Raw genomic sequence first — 25644 nt, 5'->3', positions numbered from 1 at the left:
AACTTCTTTGTGCTTTGTGCATTCAACTTTCAGACTTGAACCTTCCTTTTGATAGAGCAGTTTTGAAAAACTCTTTCACTCGAATACATAAGTGGATATTTCGAGTGCTTTGAGACCTAAACTGGAAAAGGAAATATCTTCACATAAAAATTAGACAGAAGCATTCTCAGAAACTTCCTTGTGCTTTATGCATTCAACGCATAGAGTTGAACCTTCCTTTTGATAGAGCAGATTTGAAACACACTTTCTTTAGAATCTGCAAATGGATATTTGGAGTGCTTTGAGGCCTATGCTGGAAAAGGAAATAACTTCATATAAAAACTGGTTTGAAGCATTCTCGGAAACTAGTTTGAGATGTGTGCATTCAACTCACAGACTAGAACCTTCCTTTTGATGGAGCAGTTTTAAAACACTCTTTTTGTAGAATCCGCAAGTGGATATTTGGAGTACTTTGAGGCACACACTGGAAAAGGAAATATCTTCATATAAAAACGAGACAGAAGAATTCTCAGAAACTGCGCGGTGCTTTATGCATTGAACTCAGAGAGCTGAACCTTCCTTTTGATGGCGCAGTTTTGAAACACTCTTTTTGTAAAATCTGTGAGTGGATTTTTGAATCGCTTTGAGGATTATGTTGGAAAAGGAAAGGGCATCACATAAAAACTACATTTCAGCATTCTCAGAAACTCCTTTGTGATGTGTGCATTCAATTCACAGACTTGAACCTTCCTTTTGATAGAGCAGTTTTGAAACGCTCTTTTTGTAGAATCTCCAAGTGGATGATAGGAGTGCTTTGAGACCTATGCTGGAAAAGGAAATCTCTTCACATAAAAAGTAGATGGAAGCATTCTCAGAAACTTCTTTGTGATGTGCACATTCAAATCACAGAGTTGAATCTTCCTATTGATACAGCAATTTTGAAACACTCTTTTTGTAGAATCTTCAAGAGGATATTTGTAGCACTTTGAGGTCTATGATTGAAAAGGAAATATCATCACATAAAAACTAGACAGAAGCATTCTCAGAAACTTCTTTGCAATGAGTGCATTCAACTCACAGACTTGAACCTTCCCTATGATAGGATAGTTTTGAAACACTCTATTAGTATAATCTGCAAGTGGATATTTGGGGTGCTTTGAGGCTTATGCTGGAAAAAGAAATATCTTCACATAAAAAATAGACAGAACCATTCTCAGAAACTTCGTTGTCATGTGTGCATTCAACTCTCAGAGTTGAACCTTCCTTTTGGTAGAGCAGTTTTGAAACATTGTTTTTGTAGAATCTGCAATTGGATATTTGGAGCGCTTTGAGGCCTATGATGGAAAAGGAAATATCATCACATAAAAACTAGACAGAAGCGTTCTCAGAAACTTCTTTGTGATGAGTGCATTCAACTCACAGACTTGAACCTTCCTTATGATAGGGTAGTTTTGAAACACTCTATTAGTAGAATCTGCAAGTGGATGTTTGGGGCACTTTGAGGCTTATGCTGGAAAAAGAAATATCTTCACATAAAAACTAGACAGAATCATTCTCAGAAACTTCGTTGTGATGTGTGCATTCAGCTCTCAGAGTTGAACCTTCCTTTTGGTGAAGCAGTTTTGAAACATTGTTTTTGTAGAATCTGCAATTGGATATTTGGAGCGCTTTGAGGGCTATGCTGGAAAAGGGAATATCGTCACACAAAAGCTGTACAGAAGCTTTCTCAGAAACTTGTCCGTGATGAGTGAATTCAATTCAGAGAGTTGAACCTTCCTTTTGATAGAACAGATTTGAAACACCCTATTTGTAGAATCTGCAAGTGGATATTTGGAGGGCTTTGAGGCCTACGCTGGAAAAGGAAATGTCTCCACATAAAAACTAGATAGAAGTATTCTCAGAAACTTGTCCGTGATGAGTGTATTCAACTCATAGAGGTGACCCTTCCTTTTGATAGAAGAGTTTTGAAACAATCTTTTTGTAGAATCTACAAGAGGATATTTGCAGCTCTTTGAAACCTACGATGGAAAAGGAAATATCTTCACATAAAAACAAGACAGATGCATTCTCAGAAACTACTCTGTGATGAGTGCATTGAACTCAGAGAGTTGAAATTTCCTTTTGATAGAACAGTTTTGAAACACTCTTGTTGTAGGATCTGCTACTGGATATTTGGAGCGCCTTGAGGCCTATGATGGAAAATGAAATATCTTCACATAAAAACTAGGCAGAAGCATCCATAGAAAATACTTTGTGATGTGCACATTCAACTCACAGAGTTGTACCTTCCTTTTGATAGAGCAGTTTTGAAACACTGTTTTTGTAGAATCTGCAAGTGGATATTTCGAGCATTTTGAGGCCTATGCTGGAAAAGGTAATATCCTCACATAAAAACTAAACAGAAGGATTCTTAGAAACTTCTCTGTGATGAATGCAATCAACTCACACTGTTAAACCTTCCTTTTGATAGAACAGTATTGAAACTCTCTCTTTCTACCATCTTCGATTGCATATTTGGAGCTCTTTTAGGCCTATGCTGGTAAAGGAAATATCTTCACATAAAAACAAGACAGAAGCATTCTCAGAAACTTCTTTGTTATGTGCGCATTCAACTCACAGAGTTGAACCTTCCTTTTGATACAGGAGTTTTGAAACACTTTTTTTGTAGAATATGCAAGTGGATATTTGGAGCAATTTGAGGCCTATGCTGGAAAAGGAAATATCTTCCCATAAAAACTAGACAGAAGCATGCTCAGAAACTTGTCTGTGATGAGTGCATTCAATTCACAGTGTTGAACCCTCCTTTTGATAGAATAGTTTTGAAACACTCTTTTAGTGGAATGTGCAAGTGGATGTTTGGAGTGCTTTCACGCCTGCACTGGAATAGGAAATATCTTCAAATAAAACCTAGACAGAAGAATTCACAAAAAGTTCCCTGTGCTTTATGCATTCATGTCAGAGAGTTGAACATTTTTTTTGATAAAGCAGTTTTGAAACACCCTTTTTATAGAATCTGCTAGTGGATATCTGGAGCGCTTTGAGGTCTATGCTGGAAAAGGAAATATGTTCATATAAAAAATAGACAGAATCATTCTCAGAAACTCCTTAGTGATGATTGCATTCCACTCACAGAGTTGAACCTTCCTTTTGATAGTACAGTTTTATAAAACACTTTTTGCAGAGTCTGCCAGTGGATATTTGGAGCGCTTTGAGGCCTATGCTGAAAAAAGAAATAACTTCGCATAAAAACTAAATTGAAGCATTCTATGAAACTTCTTTGTGATGGGTGCATTCACTTCACAGACTTGAACCATGGTTTTGGTACAGGAGTTTTGAAACACTCTTTTTGTAGAATCTGTCAGTGAATATTTGGAGGGCTTTGATGCCAATGCTGGAAAAGGAAATATCTTCATATAAAAACTGGAAAGCAGCATTCTCAGAAGCTTCTTTGTAATGTGAGAATTCAACTCACAGAGTTGAACATTCCTTTTCATAGAGCAGTTCTGAAAAACTCTTTTTCTGGAATTGGCAATTGTTTATTTGGTGAGATTGCGGCTTCTAGTGGAAAAGGAAATACATTCCAATGAAAACTAGACAGAACCATTCTCAGAAGCTTGTTTGTGATGACTGCATTCAACTCACAGTGTTGAACGTTCCTATTGATAGATCAGTTTTGAAACACTCTTTCGGTGGAATCTGCAAGTGGATATTTGGAGTGTTTTGAGGTCTGCACTGGAAAAGGAAATATTTTCACATAAAAACTAGACAGAAGCATTCAGAGAAAGTTACCTCTGCTTTGTGCATTCAACTCACAGAGTTGAACCTTCCTATTGATAGCACAGTTTTGAAACACTCTTTTTGTAGAATCTTCAAGTGGATATTTGGAGCGCTTTCAGGCCTATGATGGAAAAGGAAATATCTTCACATAAAAACTAGACACAAACATTCTCAGAAACCTCAGTGTGATGAGTGCATTCAACTCAAAGAGTTGAACCTTCCTTTTGAGAGAACCGTTTTGTAACACTCTTTTTGTAGAATCTGCAAGTGCATATTTGGAGTGCTTTGAGGCCTACACTGGAAAAGGAAATATCTTCACACAAAAAATAGACAGAAGCATTCTCAGAAACTTCAATATGCTTTATGCATTCAACTGAAAGAGTTGAAACTTCCTTTTCACAGAGTAGTTCTGAAACGCTCTTTTTGTTGAAAGGGCAAGTGGATATTTGGTGCGATTGCGGTCTCTAGTGTAAAAGGAAATACAATGAGATGAAAACTAGACAGAAGCATTCTCTGAAACTTCTTTATGATGAGTGCACTCAACTCACAGATTTAAACCTTGCTTTTGTTAGAGCAGTTTTGAAACACCCTCTTAGGAGAATCTGCAAGTGCATATTTTAAGGGCTTTGAGTCCTTTGCTGGAAAAGGAAATATCTTCACATAAAAACTAGACAGACGTATCTCAGAAACTACTTTGTGGTGAGCGCATTCAACTCACGGGGTTGAATATTCCTTTTGATATAACTGTTTTGAAATACTCTTTTTGTACAATCTGCAAGTGTATGTTTGGAGTGCTTTGAGGCTTATGTTAGAAAAGGAAATATCTTCACATAAAAGCAAGACAGAAGCATTCTCACAAACTTCTTTGTGATGAGTGCATTCAACTCACAGAGTTGAACCTTCCTTTTGATAGAGCAGGTTTGACAGACTCTTGTTGTACTATCTGCAAGTGGATATATAGAGCAATTTGAGGCCTATGCTGGAAAAGGAAATATCTTCACATAAAAAATGAACAGAAGCATTCTCAGACACTTCTTTGTGATGAGTGCATTCTACTCACAGAGATGAACTTTCCTTTTCATAAAACAGTTTTGAAACACTCTTTCTGTAGAGTCTGCAACTGGATATTTGGAGTGCTATGAGGCCAATGATGGAAAAGGAAACACCCTCCGCTAAAAACTACACAGAAGCATTCAAAGTCTCTGTGATGAGTACATTCAACTCACAAATTTGAACCTTTCATTTGATAGAACAGCATGAAACACTCTTCTTCTGGAATCTGAAGTTGGATATCTGGAACTCTTTGAGGACTGGGATGGAAAAGACATATATCTACATTTAAAAACTAGACAGAAGAATTCTCAGAATCTTCTTTATGATGTGCGCATTCAACTCACAGAGTTGCACCTTCCTTTTGATAGAGCAGTTTTGAAACACTCTTTTAGTACAATCTGCAAGTGGATATTTGGAGCCCTTTGAGGATGATGCTGGAAAAGGAAATATCTTCACATTAAAACTAGACAGAAGCATTCTGAGACACTTCTTTGTGATGAGTGCATTCAACTCACAGAGTTGAACCCTCCTTCTGATAAACCACTTTGGAAATACTCTTTTTGTAGAATCTGCAAGTGGATATTTGGAGCACTTTGAGGCCTATGCTGGAAAAGGAAATAACTTCACATAAAAACTAGATTGATGCATTCTCAGAAGCTGCTTTGTCACGTATGCATTCAACTCTCTGAATTGAACCTTGCTTTTGATAGAGCACCTTTGAAACTGTCTTTTTGTGGAATCTGCAATTGGATATTTGGAGCGCTTTGAGGCCTATGCTGGAAAAGGAAATATCTTCACATACAAACTTGACAGAAGCATTCTCAGAAACATATTTGTGATGAGTGTATTCAACTGAGAGACTTGAACCTTTCTTTTAACAGAACAGTTTGGAAACACTCTATTTGTAGAATTTACAGGTGGATATTTGGAGCGCTTTGAGGACTATGAAGGAAAAGGAAATATCTTCACTTAAAAACTAGACAGAAGCATTCTCAGAAACTTCTTTGTGATGTGGAAATTCAACTCACAAGGTTGAACCTTCCGTTTGATAGAGCAGTTTTGAAACAATCTTTTTGTAGACTCTGAAAGTGGATATTTGGAGCGTTTTGAGGCCTATGCTGGAAAAGAAAATAACTTCACAAAAAAAACAGACAGAAGTAGCCTCAGAAACTTCTTTGTAATAAGTGCATTCAACTAACAGAGTTGAACCTTCTTTTTGATAGCACAATTTTGAAACACTCTTTTTGTAGAATCTGCATGTGGATGTTTGGAGCGCATTGAGGTCTATGTTGGAAAATGAAATAACTTCACATTAAAACTAGATTGATGCTTTCTTAGAAACTTCTTTGCATGTGTGCATTCAATACACAGAATTGAACCTTCCTTTTGATAGAGCAGTTTTGACACACTCTTTCTGTAGAATCTGCAACTAGATATTTGGAGCGCCTTTGAGTCCTATGCTGGAAAAGGTAATATCCACACATAAAAAGTAGACAGAAGCATTCTCAGAAACTTCTTTGTGATGAGTAAATTCAACTCACAGACTTGAACCATCCTTTTGATAGAATAGTTTTTAAACACTCTTTTTGCAGAATCTGCAAGTGGATATTTGGAGCGCTTTGAGGCGTATGATGGAAAAGGAAATATCTTCTCATAAAAACTAGACAGAAGCATTCTCAGAAACTTCTGTGTGATGAGTGCATTTAACTCACGGCTTTGAACTTTCCTATTGATAGAACAGTCTTGGAACACTTTTTGTAGAATCTGCAAATGGATATTTGGAGCGCTTTGAGGTCTAAGCTGGAAAAGGAATTATCCTCACATAAAAACTAGACAGTAGCTTTCTCAGAAACTTCTTTGTGATGTGCGAATTCAACCCTCACAGTTGAAACTTCCTTTTGATAGAGCAGTTTTGAAACACTCTTTTTGAAGAATACTTCAAGTGGATATTTGGAGCACTTTGAGGCCTATGCTGGAAAAGGAATTATATTCACATAAAAACTAGACAGAAGCATTCTCACAAACTTTTTTGTGATGAGAGCATTCAACTCACAGAGGTGAACCATCCTTTTGACAGAGCAGTTTGAAACACTCTTTTTGTAGAATCTGCAAGTGGATATTTGGAGTGCTTTGAGGTCTATGATGGAAAAGGAAATATCTTCACATAAATACTAGACAGAAGCATTCTCAGAAATAGTTTGTGATGAGAGCATTCAACTCACAGAGTTGAACCTTTCTTTTGACAGAACAGTTTTGAAACATACTTTTTGTAGAATCTGCACCTGAATATTTGGAGCGATTTGAGGCCTATGCTGGAAAAGGAAATATCCTCACATAAAAACTAGAGAGAAGCATTCTCAGAAACTTCTTTGTGATGTGTGCATGCAACTCATAGAGTTGAACCTTCCCTTCGATAGAGCAGTTTTGCAACACCCTTTTTGTAGAATCTGCAAGTGGATATTTGCAGCTCTTTTAGGAATATGCTGGAAAAGCAAATATCTTCACGTAAAAAGCAGACAGAAGAATTATCTGAAACTTACCTATGCTTTATGCATTCAGCACACAGGCTTGAACCTTCCTTTTGATAGAGCAGTTTTGAAACACTCTTTTTCAAGAATCTGTAAGTGGATAACTTGTGCACATTTAGGCCCATGCTCGAAAAGGAAACATCTTCACATAAAAACTAGACAATAGCATTCTCAAAAACATTTTTGTGATGAGTGCATTCAACTGACAGAGTTGAAATTCCTTTTGGTAGAACGGTTTGGAAACACTCTTTTTTTAGAACCTGTAAGAGGATAATTTGAGCGCTTTGAGGACTTTGATCGAAAAGAAAATATCTTCACAATAAAACTGGACAGAAGCATTCTCAGAAACTTCTTTGTGATGTGTGCATTCAACTCACAGAGCTGAACCCACGTTTTGATAGAATACTTTTGAAACAATCTTTTTATAAAATCTGTAAGTGTATATTTGGGCACTTTGAGGCCTAGGATGGAAAAGTAAATATCTTCACATAAAAACTAAACAGAAGCATTCTCAGAAACTTCTCTGTGATGAGAGCATTCAACTCAGAGAGTCAAATCTTCCTTTTGATAGAACAGTTTTGAAACATTCTTTTTGTAGAATCTGCAAATGGATATTTGGAGTGCTTTGAAGCCTATGCTGGAAAAGGAATTATCTTCACATAAAAATTAGACAGAAGCATTCTCAGAAACTTCTTTGTGATGCGTGCATTGAACTCACAGACTTGAACCTTCCTTTTGATGGAGGAGTTTTGAGACACTCTTTCTGCAGAATCTGGAAGTGGATATTTGGAGCGCTTTGAGGCCTATGCTGGAAAAGGAAATATCATCACATAATAAATAGACAGAAGCATTATCAGAAACTTCTTTGTGATGAGTGCATTCAACTCACAGAGTTGAACATTCCTTTTGATAGTGCATTTATGAAACATAGTTTTTGTCAAATCTGCCAAAGGATATTTGGAGCGCTTTGAGCCCTATGCTGGAAAGGGAAATATATTCACATAAAAGACAGACTGATGCATTCTCAGAATCTTATTTGTGATGTGTGCATTCAAGTCACAGACTTGAAATGTCCTTTTGATAGAGCAGTTATGAAACACAATTTTTGTGGAATCTGCAAGTGGATATTTGGAGTGCTTTCAAGCCTATGCTGGAAAAAAAATATCATCACAGAAAAACTAGACAGAAGCATTCTCAGAAACTTCTTTTTGATCAGTGCATTCAACTCACAGAGTCGAACCTTCCTTTTGATAGTGCAGTTTAGAAACACTCTTTTTGTAGAATCTGCAAGTAGATATTTGGAGCTCTTTTAGGCCTATGCCAGAAAAGGAAATATCCTCACATAAAAACTAGACAGAAGCATTCTCAGAAACTGCTTTGTGATGTGTGAATTCAAATCACGGAGATGAAACTTCCTATTGATAGAGGAGTTTTGCAATACCCTTTTTATGGTACCTGCAATTGGATATTTGGAGCGCTTTGAGACCTATGCTGGAAAATGAAATATCTTCACATGAAAACTAGACAGAAGCATTCTCAGAAACATACCTGTGCTTTGTGCATTCAACTCACAGGCCTTAACCTTCCTTTTGATAGAGCAGTTTTGAGACACTCTTTTTGTAGAAACTCCAAGTGGATATTTGAAGCGTTTTGAGGCCTATGCTGGAAAAGGAAATATGTTCATGTTAAAACTAGATAGAAGCATTCTCAGAAACGTCGTTTCCATGAGTGCATTCATCTCACAGACTTGAACGTTCCTTTTGATACAGCATTTTTGAAACACTCTTTTTGTAGAATCTGCAAATGGATATTTGGAGCACTTTGAGGCCTATGCTGGAAAAGAAAATATCTTCACATAAAAACTAGACAGAAGCATTTTCAAAAACTTCTCTGTGATGAGTGCATTCAACTGACAGATTTGAACCTTCCTTTCAATAGAGCAGTTTTGAAATACACTATTTGTAGAATCTGCAAGTGGATATTTTTATTGCTTTCAGGCCTACACTGGAAAAGGAAATATCATCACATAAAAACTAGACAGGAGCATTCTCAGAAACTTCTTTGTGATGAGTCCATTCCACTCACAAAGTTGAACATCGCTTTTGATAGCACATTTTTGAAACACTCTTTTTATTGAATGTGCAAGAGGATATTTGGAGTGCTTTCAGGCCTATGATGGAAAAGGAAACAGCTTCACATATAAACCACGTTGATGCATTCTCGGAAACTTCTTTGTGATGTGTGCATTCAACTCACAGACATGAACCTTCCTTTTGATAGAGCAGTTTTGAAACACTCTTTTTGTAGTATCTGAAAGTGGATACTTGGAGGCCTTTGAGGCCTCTGAAGGAAAAGGTAATATCTTCACATAAAAACTAGAGAAAAGCATTCTGAGAAACTACTTTGTGATGTGCGAATTCAACTCACAGACTCGAACATTCCTTTTGATAGAACAGTTTTGAAAAATTCTTTTTGTATGATCTGCAAGTGAATATTTGGATCGCTTTGAGGCCAATGCTGGAAAAGGACATATTTTCACATAAAAACTAGACAGAAGCATTTTCAAAAACACCTTTGTGTTGTGCACATTCAACACACAGAGTTGAACCTTACTTTTGATAGAGCAGTTTTAAAACACTCTTTTTCTGGAATGTTCAAGTGCATATTTGGAGTGCTTTGAGGCCCATGATGGAAAAGGAAACATCTTCACAATGAAACTAGACGGAAGCATTCTCAGAAACTTCTTTGTGATGAGTGCATTCAACTCACAGACTTGAATCTTCCTTTTGATAGAGCAGTTTTGAAACACTGTTTTTGTAGAATCTGTAAGTGGATATTTGGAGCAATTTAAGGTCTATGATGGAAAAGAAAATACCTTCACATATAAACTGGACAGTAGCATTCTCAGAATCTTCTTTGTGATGTGTGCATTTAACTCACAGAGTTGAAACTTCATTTTCATAAAGCAGTTTTGAAACTCTCTTTTTGTAGAATCTGCAAGTGGATATTTGGAGCACTTTGAGGCCTATGCAGGAAAAGGAAATATCTTTACATAAAAACTATGCAGAATCATTCTCAGAAAATTCTCCATGATGAGTGCATTCACTCCCAGATTTGAACCTTCCTTTTGATAGAACAGTTTTGAATCACTCTCTTTGTAGAATCTACAAGTGGATATTTGGAGCGATTTGAGAGCTATGCTGGAAAAGGAAATAGCTTCACATAAAAACTAGACGGAAGCATTTTCAGAAACTTCTTTGTGAAGTGTGCATTCAACTCATAGAGTTGAACTGCCCTTTTGATAGAGCACTTTTGAAACACTCCTTTTGTAGAATCTACATGTGGATATTTGGAGCGCTTGGAGGCCTATGCTGGAAAAGGAAATATCTTCACATAAAAACTAGACGGAAGCGTTTTCAGAAACTTCTTTGTGATGAGTGCATTCAACACAGGGAGTTGAACCTCCCTTATGTTATAGCAGTTTGGGAACACTCGTTTTGTAGAATCTGCGAGTAGATATTTGGAGTGCTTTGAAGGCTATGCAGGAAAAGGAAATATCTTCACATAAAAACGAGACAGAAGCATTCTGAGAAATTTCCTTGGTATGTGCGCATTCAACTCACAGAGTTGAACCTTCCTTTGACAGAGCAGTTTTGAAACACTCTTTTTGTAGAATCTGCAAATCTATATTTTGAGGGCTTTCAAACCTATGCTGGAAAAGGAAATATCTTTACATAAAATCTAGACAGAAGCAGTCTCAGAAACTTCTCTGGGATGAGCGCATTCAACTCAAAGAGTTGAACCTTCCTTTTGATTGAACAGTTTAGAAACACTCTGTTTTTAGAATCTGCAAGTGGATATTTGGAGCGATTTCAGGCCTATGCTGGAAAAGGAATTATCTTCACATAAAAACTAGACAGAAGCATTCTCAGAAACCTCTTTGTGAGAAGTGAATTCAACTTACAGAGTTGAAACTTCCTTTAGATAGTGCAGTTTGGAACACTCTTTTTGTAGAATCTGCAAGTTATATTTGGAGTGATTTGAGGCCTATGCTGGAAAAGGAAATATCTTCACATAAAACCTAAACAGAAGAAGTCTCAGAAACTACTCTGGGGCGAGTGCTTTCAATCCACAGACTTGAACCTTGCTTTTGATAGAGCATTTTTGAAACACTCTTTTTGTAGCATCTGCAATTGGATATTGGGGAGCGCTTTGAGGCTTATACTGGAAAAGGAAACATCATCACATAAAAAGTAGACAGAAGAATTCTCAGAAACTTCTAGTGGTGAGTGCATTCAACTCAGAGAGTTAAACCTTCTTTTTGATAGAACAGTTTTGAAACACTCTTTTTGTAGAATATGTAAGTGGATATTTGAAGCACTTTGAGGCCTATGCTGGAAAAGGACATATCTTAACATAAAAAATAGACAGAAGCAATCTCAGAATCTTCTTTGTGATGTGTGCTTTCAATAAGCAGTGTTGAACATTCCTTTTGATAGAGTAGTTTTGAAACATCCTTTTAGTAGAATCTGCAATTGGATATTTGGAGAGCTTTGAGTCCTGTGCTAGAAAAGGAAATATCTTCACATAAAAACTAGACTGAAGCATTCTCAGGAAGTTCCCTGTGCTTTATGTATTCATTTCACAGACTTGAACCTTCTTTTGATAGAGCAGTTTTGAAACACTCTTTTTTTTAGAATCTGCAATTGGATATTTGACGCGCTTTGAGGCCTATGCTGGAAAAGGAAATAACCTCACATAAAAACAAGATTGAAACATTCCCAGAGACTTCGTTGTGATGTGTGCATTCAACTCAGGGAGTTGAAGCTTCCTGTTTTTAGAGCAGTTCTGAAACACTCTTTCTGTAAACTCTGCAAATGGAAATTTGCAGCACATTGAGGCCTATGCAGGAGAAGGAAATATCATCACATAAAAACTAGACAGAAGCATTCTCAGAAACTTCTTTGTGATGAGTGCGTTCAACTCACACAGTTGAACTTTCCTTTTGATAGAACAGTTTTGAAACACTCTTTTGTAGAATCCGCAAGTGGATATTTGGAGCACTTTGAGGCCTGTGCTGTAAAAGGAAATATCTTTACATGGAAACTAGGCTCAAGCTTTCTCAGAAACTTCTCTTTGATGACTGTATTCAACTCAGAAAGTTGAACCTTCCTTTTGATAGAACAGTTTTGAAACACTGTTTTGGTAGAATATGCAAGTGGATACTTGGAGCAATTTGAGACCTATGATGCAAAAGGAAATGTTTTTACATAAAAATAAGACAGAATCATTCTCAGAAACTTCCCATTGCTTTATGCATTCATCTCTCAGAGTTGAACCTTCCTTTTCATAGAACAGTTTTGAAACACTCCTTTGTAGAATTTGCAATTGGACATTTGGAGCCCTTTGAGGCCTAAGATGGAACAGGAAATATCTTCACACATGAACTAGACAGAAGCAATCCCAGAAACATCTCTGTGTTGAGTGCATTCAACTCATAGACTTTAACTTTCCTTTTGATAGAACAGTTATGAAACTCTCTATTTGTAGAATCTGCAAGTGGATTTTTGGAGCGCTATAGGCCTAAGCTAGAAAAGGAGATATCTTCACGTAAAAACTAGAGAGAAGCATTCTCAGAAACTGCTTTGTGATGTGTGCATTCAACTCAAAGGCTTGAATTTTCCTTTTGATAGAACAGTTTGAAAAACAGTTTTTGTAGAATCTGAAAGAAAATATTTGGAGCACTTTGAGGCCTACGCTGGAAAAGGAAATATCTTCACATAAAAACTACATAGACTCATTCTCAGAATCTACTTTGTGATGTGTGCATTCAACTCACAGAGTTGAAACTTGCTTTTGATGGAGCAGTTTTGAAACAGTCTTTTAGTATAATGGGCAAGTGGATCTATTGAGTGCTTTCAGGCCTACACTGGAAAAGGAAATAATTTCACATGAAAACTAGACAGAAGTATTCTCAGAAACTTCCCAGTGCTTTATGCATTCAACTCACAGAGTTGAACCTTCCTTTTGATAGCGCAGTTTTGAAACACCCCTTTTGTGGAATCTCCAATTAGATATTTGGAGCGCTTTGATGCCTATGCTGGAAAGGGAAATATTTTCACCTAAAAAGTAGACAGAAGAATTCTCAGCAACTTCTTTGTGATGTGCGCATTCAACTCACAGAACTGAACATTCCTTTTGATAGAACAGGTTTGAAACACTCTTTTTGTAGACTCTGCAAGTGGATATTTGGAGCGCTTGGAGGCCTAAGCTGGAGAAGGTAATATCTTCAGGTAAAAACTAGAGAGAAGCATTCTCAGAAACTACTTTGTGATGTGTGCGTTCAACTCAAAGACTTGAATTTTCCTTTTGATAGAACAGTTTGAAAAACACTTTTTGTAGAGTCTGCAGGTGGAAATTTGGATCATGTTGAGGCCTATGCTAGAAAAAGAAATATCTTCACATAAATCCTAGACAGAAGCATTCTCAGAAGCTTCTCTGTGATGAGTGCATTCAACCCACAGAGATGAAACTTCCTTTTGATAGAACAGTTTTGAAACACTCTTTTTCTAGAATCTGCAAGTGGATATTTGGATCGAGTTGAGGCCTATGCTGGAAAAAGAAATAACTTCACATGAAACCTAGACAGAAGCATTCTCAGAAACTTCACTTGGATGAGTGCATTCAACTCACAGAGTTGAACATTCCTTTTGATAGCACAGTTTTGAAAATCTCACTTGTTGAATCTGCAAGAGGATACATGGAGCGCCTTGAAGACTATGTTGGAAAAAGAAATATCTTCACTTAAAAACTAGACAGAAGCATTCTCAGAAGCGTCTAGGGATGAGTACAATCAATTCACAGACTTGAACCTTCCTTTTGATAGAACAGTTTGGAAACACTCTTTTTGTAGAATCTGCAATTGGACATTTGGAGTGCTTTGAGGCCTATGGAGGAAAAGGAAATATCTTCATATAAAAAGAGGACAGAAACATTCTCAGAAACTTCTTAGTGATTAGTGCCTTCAAATCACAGAGTTGATCCTTTCTTTTGATAGAAGAGTTTTGAAACCCTCTTTTTGTAGAATCTGCAAGTGGATACTTGGAGCGTTTTAGGTCTATGCTGGAAAAGGAAATATTTTCACCTAAAAACTAGACAGAAGCATTCTCAGAAACTTCTTTGTGATGTGCACATTCAACTCACAGGCTTGAACCTTCCTTTTCATAGAACAGTTTTGAAACACTCTTTTTGTAGAATCTGGAGCACTGTGAGGACTATGCTGGAAAAGGAAATATCTTCACATAAAAACTAGAAAGAAGCATTCTCATAAACTGCTCTGTGCCTAATGAATTCAAGTGGGAGAGTTGAACCTTCCTTTTGATAGAGCAGTTTTGAAACACTTTTGGTAGAATCTGCAAGTGGATATTCGGAGCACTTTGAGGCATATGCTGGAAAAGGAAATATCTTCACATAAAAACTAGACAGAAGCATTCTCAGAAACTTCTCTGTGATGGGTGCATTCGACTCCCAAAGTTCAAACTTCTTTTGATAGAACAGTTTTGAAACACTCTTTTGGTAGAATCTGCAAGTGGATATTTGGAGCGCTTTATACCTGTGCTGGAAAAGGAAATACATTCACATAAAAACTAGACAGAAGCATTCTCAGAAACTTCTTTGTGATAAGTGAAATCAACTTACAGAGTTAAAACTTCCTTTAGATAGTGCAGTTTTGAAACACTCTTTTTGTAGGATCTGCAAGTGTATATTTCGAGTGAGTTGAGGCCTACACTGGAAAAGGAAACATCTTTACATAAAAACTAGACAGAAGCATTATGAGAAACTTCCCAGTGCTTTACGCATTCAACTCACAGAGATGAACCTTCCTTTTGATAGCGCAGTTTTGAAACACTACTTCTGTAGAGTCTACTAGTTGATATTTTTAGTGCTTAGAGGCCTATGCTTTAAAAGGAAATATCTTCGCATAAAAACTAGAAAGAAGAATTCTCAGAAACTTCTTTGTGATGTTTGCATTCAACTCACAAAGTTTAACATTCCTTTTGATAGAGCAGACTGGAAACACTTTTTTTGTACAATCTGCAAGTGTATATTTGGAGCGATTTGAGGCCTATGCTGGAAAATGAAATATCTTCACATAAAACTTAAACAGAAGAAGTCTCAGAAACTACTTTTTGATGGGTGCTTTCAATCCACAGACTTGAACCTTGCTTTTGATAGAGAATTTTTGAAACACTCTTTTTGTAGAATCTGCAATTGGATATTGGGGAACTCTTTGAGGCTTATGCTGGAAAAGGAAACATCATCACATAAAAACTAGACAGAAGAATTCTCACAAAATTCTTTGTGATGAGGGCGTTCAACTCACAGAGTTAAAACTTCATTTTGATAGAACAGTTTTGAAACACTCTTTTTGTAGAATCTGGAAGTGGATATTTGGAGCGCTTTGAGGCGTATGCTGGAAAAGAAAATACTTTCACATAAAAACTAGAGAGAAGCATTCTCAGAAACTTCTTTGTGATGAGTGAATTCAACTTACAGAGTTGAAACTTCCTTTAGATAGTGCAGTTTTGAAACACTCTTTTTGTAGAATCTGCAAGTGTATATTTTGAGTGAGTTGACGCCTACACTGGAAAAGGAAACATCTATACATAAAAACTAGACAGAGGCATTCCCAGAATCTTCTTTGTGATGAGTGAATTGAACGCACAGTGTTGAGCATTACTTTTGATAGAACAGTTTTGAAACACTCTTTTTGTAGAATCTGCAAGTGTATATTTTGAGCACTTTTAGGCCTATGATGCAAAAGAAATATCTTCACATAAAAACTAGAAAGAAGCATTCTCAGAAACTTCCCTGTGCTTTATGCATTCATCCCACGGAGTTGAACCTTCCTTTTGATAGAACAGTTTTGAAACACTCTTTTTGTACAATCTGCAAGTGTATATTTCGAGCGCTTTGAGGCCTATGCTAGTAAAGGAAATATCTTCACATAAATCTAGACAGAAGTATTCTCATAAGCTACTTTGTGATGTGTGCATTCAACTCACAGACTTGAACCTCCCTTTTAATAGAACAGTTTTGAAACACTCTTTTTGTAGAATCTGCAAGTGGATAATTGGAGTACATTGGGGCCTATGCTGGCAAAGAAAATATCTTCACATAAAAACTAGACGGAAGCATTGGCAGAAACTTCTCTGGGATGAGTGTATTGAACTCACAGAGTTGAACATTCCTTTTAACAGAACAGTTTGGAAACAGTCTTTTTGTGGAATCTGCAACTGGATATTTGGAGGGCTTTACAGCATATGCTGGAAAAGGAAGTATCTTCACATAAAAACTAGACAGAAGCATTCTCAGAAAATATTTGAGATGTGTGTGTCCAAATCACAGAGATGAATCTTCCTTTTCATGGAGCAATTTTGAAACACTCTTTTTGTAGAATCTGCAATCGAATATTTGGAGTGCTTTCAGGCCTCCACTGGGAAAGGAAATATCTTCCTTTAAAAAATTGAGAGAAGCATTCTCAGAAACTTGTTTGTGATGACTGCATTGAACTCAGAGAGTTGAACCTTGCTTTTGATAGAACAGTTTTGAAACACTCTCTTTGTAGGATCTGCAAGTGGATATTTAGAGCGTCTTGAGGCCTATGCTAGAAAAGAAAATATCTTCACATAAAAACTACAGAGAAGCATTCTCAGAAACTTCTTTGTGATGTGCACATTCAACTCACTAGCTTGAACCTTCCTTTTGATAGAACTGTTTTGAAACACTCCTTTTGTAGAGTCTGCAAGTCAATATTTGGAGCCCTATGAGGCCTATGCTGGAAAAGGAAATATCTTCACATAAAAACTAGATAGAAGAATTCTCAGACACTACCCTGTGCTTTATGTATTCCACTCACTGAGTTGAACCTTCCTTTTGGTAGAGCAGTTTTGAAACACTCTTTTTGTAGAATCTGCAAGTGGATATTTGGAGCACTTTGAGGCCTATGCTGGAATAGGAAATATCTTCACATAAAAACTAGACAGAAGCATTCACAGAAACTCCTTCCTGATGAGTGCATTCAACTCACAGATTTGAAACTTCCTTTTGATAGAACAGTTTTGAAACACTGTTTTTGAAGAATCTGCAAGTGGATATTTGAAACGATTTGAGGCCTATGATGGAAAAGGAAATAACTTCACATTAAAACTTGATAGAAGCATTCTCAGAAACTTCTCTGTAATGAGTTCATTCAATCACAGAGTTGAACATTCCTTCTGATAGAACAGTTTTGTAACACTGTTTTTGTAGAATCTGGAAGTGGATATTTGGAGCACTTTGAGGCATATGCAGGCAAAGGAAATTTTTTCACATAAAAACTTGACAGAAGCATTCTCAGAAACTTATTTGTGATGTGTGCATTCAACCCAGAGTTGAACCTTCCTTTTGAGGGAGTAGTTTTGAAACACTCTTTTTGTAGTATCTGCAAGTGGATATTTGGAGTGCTTTGAGGCATATGCTGGAAAAGGAAATATCTTCACATAAAAACTAGACAGAAGCATTGTCAGAAACTACTTTCTGTTGAGTGCATTCAGCTCACAGAGTTGAAACTTCCTTTTGATAGAGCAGTTTTGAAACACTGTTTTAGCAGAATTTGCAAGTGAATATTTGGAGCGCTTTGAGGCCTACACTGGGAAAAGGGGATATCTTCATATTAAAACTATACAGAAGCATTCTCAGAAACTTCTCAATGATGAGTGCATTCAACTCACAGAGATGAACCTTCCTTTTGGTAGAGCAGTTTTGAAACACTCTTTTTGGAGAATCTGCAAGTGGATATTTGGTGGGATTTGAGACTTACACTGGAAAAGGAAATATCATCACATAAAAACTAGACAGAAGCATTCTCACAAACTTCTCTGTGATGAGTGCATTCAACTCACAGACTTGAACCTTCCTTTTTATAGAGCAGTTTTGAAACACTCTTTTTGTAGAATCTGGAAGTGTATGTTTGGAGCACTTTGAGGCCTATGCTGGTAAAGGGAATAACTTCACATAAAAAGCAGACAGAGGGATTCTCAGAAACTTCTTTGTGATGTGTGCATTCAACTCACAGAGATGAACCTTCCTTTTGATAGAGCAGTTTGGAAACACCCATTTTGTAGAATCTGCAAGTGGTTATTTGGTGTTCTTTGAGGCCAAGGCTGGAAAAGGATATATCTTCACTTAAAAACTAGACAGAAGCATTCTCAGAAACTTCCCTGTGCTTTATGCATTCAATTCACAGACTTGAACCTTCCCCTTGATAGAGCAGTTTTGAAACACTCTTTTTGTAGAATCTGCATTTGGATATTTCGAGCACTTTGAGGCCTACGCTGGAAAAGGAAATATCCTCACATAAAACTAGACAGAAGCAGTCTCAGAAACTTCTTTGTGATGAGTGCATTCAACTTACAGAATTGAACCTTCATTTTGTTAGAACAGTTTTGAAACACACTTTTTGTAGAATCTGCAAGTGGATATTTAGAGCGCTTTGAGGCTTACGATCGAAAAGGAAATATCTTCATATAAACACTGGACAGAAGCATTCTGAAAAACTTCTTTGTGATGTGCACATTCAATTCACAGAGTTCAACCTTCCTTTTGATAGAACAGTTTTGAAACACTCTTTTAGAAGACTCTCCAAGAGGATATTCGGAGTGCTTTGAGTCCTATGTTATAAAATTAACTATCTTGAAATAAAAACTAGAAAGAAGCATTCTCAGAAACTTTCCGTTGCTTTATGCATTCAACTCACAGAGTTGAACCTTCCTTTTGATAGTGCAGTATTGAAACACACCTTTTGTAGAATATGCAATTGGATACTTGGAGCGCTTTGACGCCTATGTTGGAAAGGGAAATATGTTCAAATAAAAAGTAGAGAGAATCATTCTCAGATACTTCTTTGTGATGAGTGCATTCAACTCACAGAGTTGAAACTTTCTTTTGATAGAACAGTTTTGAAACACTCTTTTTATAGAATCTTCAAGTGGATAATTGTAGCGATTTGAGACCTATGCTGGAACAGGAAATATCTTCACATAAAGACTAGACAGAAGCATTCTCAGAAACTTATTTCTGATGTGTGCTTTAAACTCACAGAGTTGAACATGCCTTCTGATAGGACAGTTTTGAAACACACTTTTTGTAGAATCTGCAAGTTGATATTTGGAGGGCTTTGAGGCCCACCGTGGAAAAGGAAATATCTTCACATAAAAGCTAGACAGAAGCATTCTCAGAAACTTCTTTGTGATGTGCGCATTCAACTCACAGAGTTGAACATTCCTTTTGATAGAACAGTTTTGAAACACTCTTTTTGTAGAATCTGCAGGTGGATATTTGGAGCGCTTTGGGACCTACACTGGAAAAAGAAATATCTTCTTATAAAAACTAGACAGAAGCATTCTCAGAAACTTCTTTGTGATGTGCGCATTCAGCTGACAGAAGTGAACATTCCTTTTGATAGAACAGGTTTGAAGCACTCCTTTTGTATAATCTGCAAGTGGATATTTGGAGAGCTTTGAGGCCTACACTGGAAAAGGAAATATCTTCTCATAAAAACTACACAGAAGAATTCTCAGAAATTTCCCAGTGCTTTATGAATTCACCTCACAGAGTTGAACCTTCCTGTTGATAGAACGGTTTTGAAACACTAGTTTTGTAGAATCTGCAAGTTGATATTTGGAGCGTTTTGAGGCCAATGCTTTAAAAGGAAATATCTTCACATAAAAACTATGCAGAAACATTCTCAGAAACTTCTTTGTGATGTTCGCATTCAACTCACAAGTTTAACATTCCTTTTGATAGAGCAGATGTGAAACACTCTTTTTGAAGAATCTACAAGTGTATATTTGGAGTGCTTTGAGGTCTGTGCTGGAAAAGGAAATATCTTCACATAAAAACTGGACAGAAGAATTCCCAGAAACTTCTATGTGATGAGTGCATTCAACTCACAGAATTGAACCTTGCTTTTGATAGAGCAGTTTTGAAACACCCTTTTTGTAGACTCCACAAGAGGATATTTTGGAGCGCTTTGAGATCTGTGCTGTAAAAGGGAATTTCGTCATATAAAAACTAGGCAGAAGCATTCTCAGAAACTTATTTGTGAAGAATGCATTCAACTCACAGAGCTGAACCTTCCTTTTGATAGAAGAGTTTTGAAACACTCTTTTTGTAGGATCCGCAAGTGTATATTTGGAGCTCTTTGAGGCTTCTATTGGAAAACGAAATATCTTCACATAAAAATAGAACAGAAGCATTCTCAGAAACTTCTTTGTGAAGTGCACATTCAACACATGGAGTTGAACTTTCCTTTTGATAGAGCAGTTTTGAAACACTCTTTTCGTAGAATCTGCAAGTGGATATTTGGAGCGCTTTGAGGCCGACACTGGTAAAGGAAATATCTTAACATAAAAACTAGATGGAAGCATTTTCAGAAACTTCTTTGCAATGTGCACATTCAATTCACACATTTGAACCTTCCGTTTGATAGAACAGTTTTGAAACACTATTTTTGTAGAATTTGCAAACGTATATTTGGAGTGCTTTTATGATGCGTGCTTTCAAAAGAAGTTTTATGAAACTTCTTTTATGATGCGTGCTTTCAACTCACAGACTTGAACCTTACTTTTGATACAACAGTTTTGAAGCACTCTTTTGTAGAAACTGAAAGTGAATATTTGGAGTGCTTTGAGGTCTGTGCTGGAAAAGGAAATATCTTCTCATAAATACTAGACAGAAGCATTCTCAGAAACGTCCCTGTGCTTTATGCATTCAACTTATGGATCTGAACCTTCCTTTTGATAGAGCAGTTTTGAAACACACTTTTTGTAGAATCTGCAACTGGATAATTTTCAGCACTTTGAGGCCTATGATGGAAAAGGAAATATCTTCACATAAAAACTAGACAACAGCATTCTCAGAAACTTCTTTGTGATGAGTGCATTCAACTCACAGACTTGCACATTCCTTTTGATGGTACAGTTTTGAAATACTCTTTTTGTAGAATCTGCAAGTGGATATTTGAAGCGCTTTTAGGCCTATGCTGGAAAAGGAAATAACTTCACATAAAAACTAGATTGAAGAATTCTCAGAAACTTCTTTGTGATGTGTGCATTCAACTCACAGGCTTGAACCTTCCGTTTGATAGAGCAGTTTTGAAACACTCTTTTTGTTGAATCTGCAAGTGGATATTTGGTGGTGTTTGGGGCCTATGCTGGAAAAGGAAATATCTTCACTTGAAAACTAGACAGAATCATTCTCACAAACGTCTTTGTGATGTGCGCATTCACCTCACACAATTTAGCCTTCATTTTGATAGAGCAGTTTTGCAACAACCTTTTTTTAGTATCTGCATTTGGATATTTGGGGTGCTTTGAGGCCTATGCTGGAAAAGGAAATATCTTCACATAAAAACTAGACAGAAGCATTCCCTGAAACCTCTTCATGATGAGTTCATTCAAAGCACGGGTTTGAACTCTCCTTTTGATAAAGCAGCTTTGAAACAATCTTTTTGTAGAATCTGCAAGTGGATATTTTGAGCGCTTTTAGGCTCACAGTGGAAAAGGAAATATCTTTTCATTTGTTTTTTGACTGCATAAATGTCTTCTTTTGAGAAGTGTCTGTTCATGTCCTTCACCCACTTTTGGATGGGGTTGTTTGTTTTTTTCTTGTAAATTTGTTGGAGTTCACTGTAGATTCTGGATATTAGCACTTTGTCAGATGAGTAGGTTGCGAAAATTTTCTCCCATTTTGTAGGTTGCCTGTTCACTCGGATGGTAGTTTCTTTTGCTGTGCAGAAGCTCTTTAGTTTAATTAGTTCCCATTTGTCAATTTTGGCTTTTGTTGCCATTGCTTTTGGTGTTTTAGACATGAAGTCCTTGCCCATGCCTATGTACTGAATGGTAATGCCTAGGTTTTCTTCTAGGGTTTTTATGGTTTTAGGTCTAACATTTAAGTCTTTAATCCATCTTGAATTGATTTTTGTATAAGGTGTAATGAAGGGATCCAGTTTCAGCTTTCTACATATGGCTAGCCAGTTTTCCCGGAACAATTTATTAAATAGGGATTCCTTTCCCCATTTTTTTTTTCAGGTTTGTCAAAGTTCAGATAGTTGTAGATATGTGGCATTATTTCTCAGGGCTCTGTTGTGTTCCATTTATCTATATCTGTGTTTTGGTGCCAGTACCATGCTGTTTTGGTTACTGTAGCCTTGTAGTATAGTTTGAAGTCAGGTATTGTGATGCCTCCAGCTTTGTTCTTTTGGCTTAGGATTGACTTGGCCATGCAGGCTCTTTTTTGGTTCCCTATGAACTTTAATGTAGTTTTTTCCAATTCTGTGATGAAAGTCTTTGGTAGCTTGATGGGGATGGCAGCATCACTGGCCATCAGAGAAATGCAAATCAAAACCACAATGAGATACCATCTGACACCAGTTAGAATGGCAATCATTAAAAAGTCAGGAAACAACAGGTGCTGGAGAGGATGTGGAGAAATAGGAACACTTTTACAGAGTTGGTGGGACTGTAATCTAGTTCAACCATTGTGGAAGTCAGTGTGGTGATTCCTCAGGGATCTAGAACTAGAAATTCCATTTGACCCAGCCATCCCATTACTGGGTATTTACCCAAAGGACTATAAATCATGCTGCTGTAAAGACACATGCACATGTATGTTTATTGCGGCATTATTCACAATAGCAAAGCCTTGGAACCAAGCCAAATGTCCAACAATGATAGACTGGATTAAGAAAATGTGGCACATATACACTATGGAATACTATGCAGCCATAAAAAATGATGAGTTCATGTCCTTCGTAGGGACATGGATGAAATTGGAAATCATCATTCTCAGTAAACTATCAGAAGAACAAAAAACCAAACACCACATATTCTCACTCATAGGTGGGAATTGAAAAATGAGAACACATGGACACAGGAAGGGAAACATCACACTTCGGGGACTGTTGTGGGGTGGGGGGAGGGGGGAGGGATAGCACTGGGAGATATACCTAATGCTAGATGACGAGTTAGTGGGTGCAGTGCACCAGCATGGCACATGTATACATATGCAACTAAGCTGCACGTTGCGCACATGTACCATAAAACCTAAAGTAGAGTAATAATAATAATAATAAAAAGAATGTTGAATAAGATTAGGTCAGGTTAGTAGACAAAGGAAAGGGAGAAGATTTTATGAGGTCTTCAATTATCCATGTAATGCATTAAATCTATAAAACTATGTAAAGTCTTTATTGTGATTTGTAACTAATTTGAGATTAAAATAAAACGTATCATTCATATTTGAGAAAAAAATATCTCAGATTATAGAAAAATATGTAGTCTTATAAGAATGTTAACTAATAAGATGTATGATGCCATGAATCTGCCATCATTTTGTTAAATGTGACTCTCTCATAGAATTTGCATAATGCCAATATTTTTAAACAATAAAAATAAATTTGCATCTATTTTGCCATATTTCAACATGGAAAAAAAAGAAAAGGAAATATCTTTACATAAAAACTAGACAGAAGCAATCTCAGAAACTTCCATGGGCTTTATGCATTCAACTCACATAGTTGAACCATTCTTTTGATGCAACAGTTTTGAAACACTCTTTTTGTAGAATCTGCAAGGTGATATTTGGAGTGCCTTGATGCCTATGCTGGAAAAGAAAATATCCACACATAAAAACTAGACAAAAGAATTCTCAGAAACTTCTTTGTGATAAGTGAATTCATCTCACAGAGTTGAAACTTCCTTTTGATAGAGAAGTTTTGGAACACACTTTTTGAGGAATCTGCAAGTGGATATTTGGAGGGCTTTGAGGCCACTGCTGGAAAAGGAAATATCTTCACATGAAAACTAGACAGAAGCATTCTCAGAAACTTCCCTCTGCTTTTTGCATTCAGCTCACATAGCTGAATCTTCCTTTTGTTAGAACAATTTTGAAACACTGTTTGTAGAATCTGCAAGTGGATATTTAGAGAGCTTTGAGGCCTATGCTGGAAAAGGAAATATCTTCAAATAAAAAAAGACAGAAGCATTCTCAGAAACTTCATTGTGAGGAGTGCATTCAAATCACAGAGTTGAACCTTCCTTTTGATAGAGCAGTTTTGAAAGACTCTTGTTGTAGTATCTGCAAGTGATTCTATAGGGCAATTTGAAGCCTATGCTGGAAAAGGAAATATCTTCACATAAAAACTTGACAGAAGCATTCTCAGACACTTCATTGTGATGAGTGCATTCAACTCACAGAGTTGAACCATCCTTTTCATAAAACAGTTTTGAAACACTCTTTTTGTAGAATCTGCAAGTGGATATTTGAAGCGCTATGAGGCCAATGATGGAAAAGGAAATGTCTTATGATAAAAACTAGACTGAAGCCTGCAGAGAAACTTCTCTGTGATGAGTGCATTCAACTCACATATTTGAACCTTTCATTTGATAGAACAGCTACAAAACACTCTTTCTGTAGAATGTGAAGTTGGATATTTGGAACACGTTGAGGACTGGGCTGGAAAAGGAATATATCTACACTTAAAAACTAGACAGAAGCATTCTCAGAAACTTCTTTGTGATGTGCACACTCAACTCAGAGGGTTCAACCTTCCTATTGATAGAGCAGTTTTGAAACTCTCTTTTTGTATAATCAGCAAGTGGATATTTGGAGCCCTTTGAGGACGATGCTGGAAAAGGAAATCTCTTCACATTACAACTAGACAGAAGCGATCCAGTTTCAGCTTTCTACATATGGCTAGGCAGTTTTCCCAGCACCATTTATTAAATAGGGAATCCTTTCCCCATTTCTTGTTTTTGTCAGGTTTGTCAAAGATCAGATACTTGTAGATATGTGGCATTATTTCTGACGGCTCTGTTCTGTTCCATTGATCTATATCTCTGTTTTGGTACCAGTACCATGCTCTTTTGGTTACTGTAGCCTTGTAGTATAGTTTGAAGTCAGGTAGTGTGATGCCTCCAGCTTTGTTCTTTTGGCTTAGGATTGACTTGGCGATGCGGGCTCTTTTTTGGTTCCATATGAACTTTAAAGTAGTTTTTTCCAATTCTGTGAAGAAAGTCATTGGTAGCTTGATGGGGATGGCATTGAATCTGTAAATTACCTTGGGAAGGATGGCCATTTTCATGATATTGATTCTTCCTACTCATGAGCATGGAATGTTCTTCCATTTGTTTGTATCCTCTTTTATTTCCTTGAGCAGTGGTTTGTAGTTCTCCTTGAAGAGGTCTTTCACATCCCTTGTAAGTTG

The sequence above is a fragment of the Pongo pygmaeus genome, chromosome 22 (genome assembly GCF_028885625.2).
Source record: "Pongo pygmaeus isolate AG05252 chromosome 22, NHGRI_mPonPyg2-v2.0_pri, whole genome shotgun sequence".
Taxonomy (NCBI): domain Eukaryota; kingdom Metazoa; phylum Chordata; class Mammalia; order Primates; family Hominidae; genus Pongo; species Pongo pygmaeus.
Note: the sequence above shows the minus strand (reverse complement) of the source record.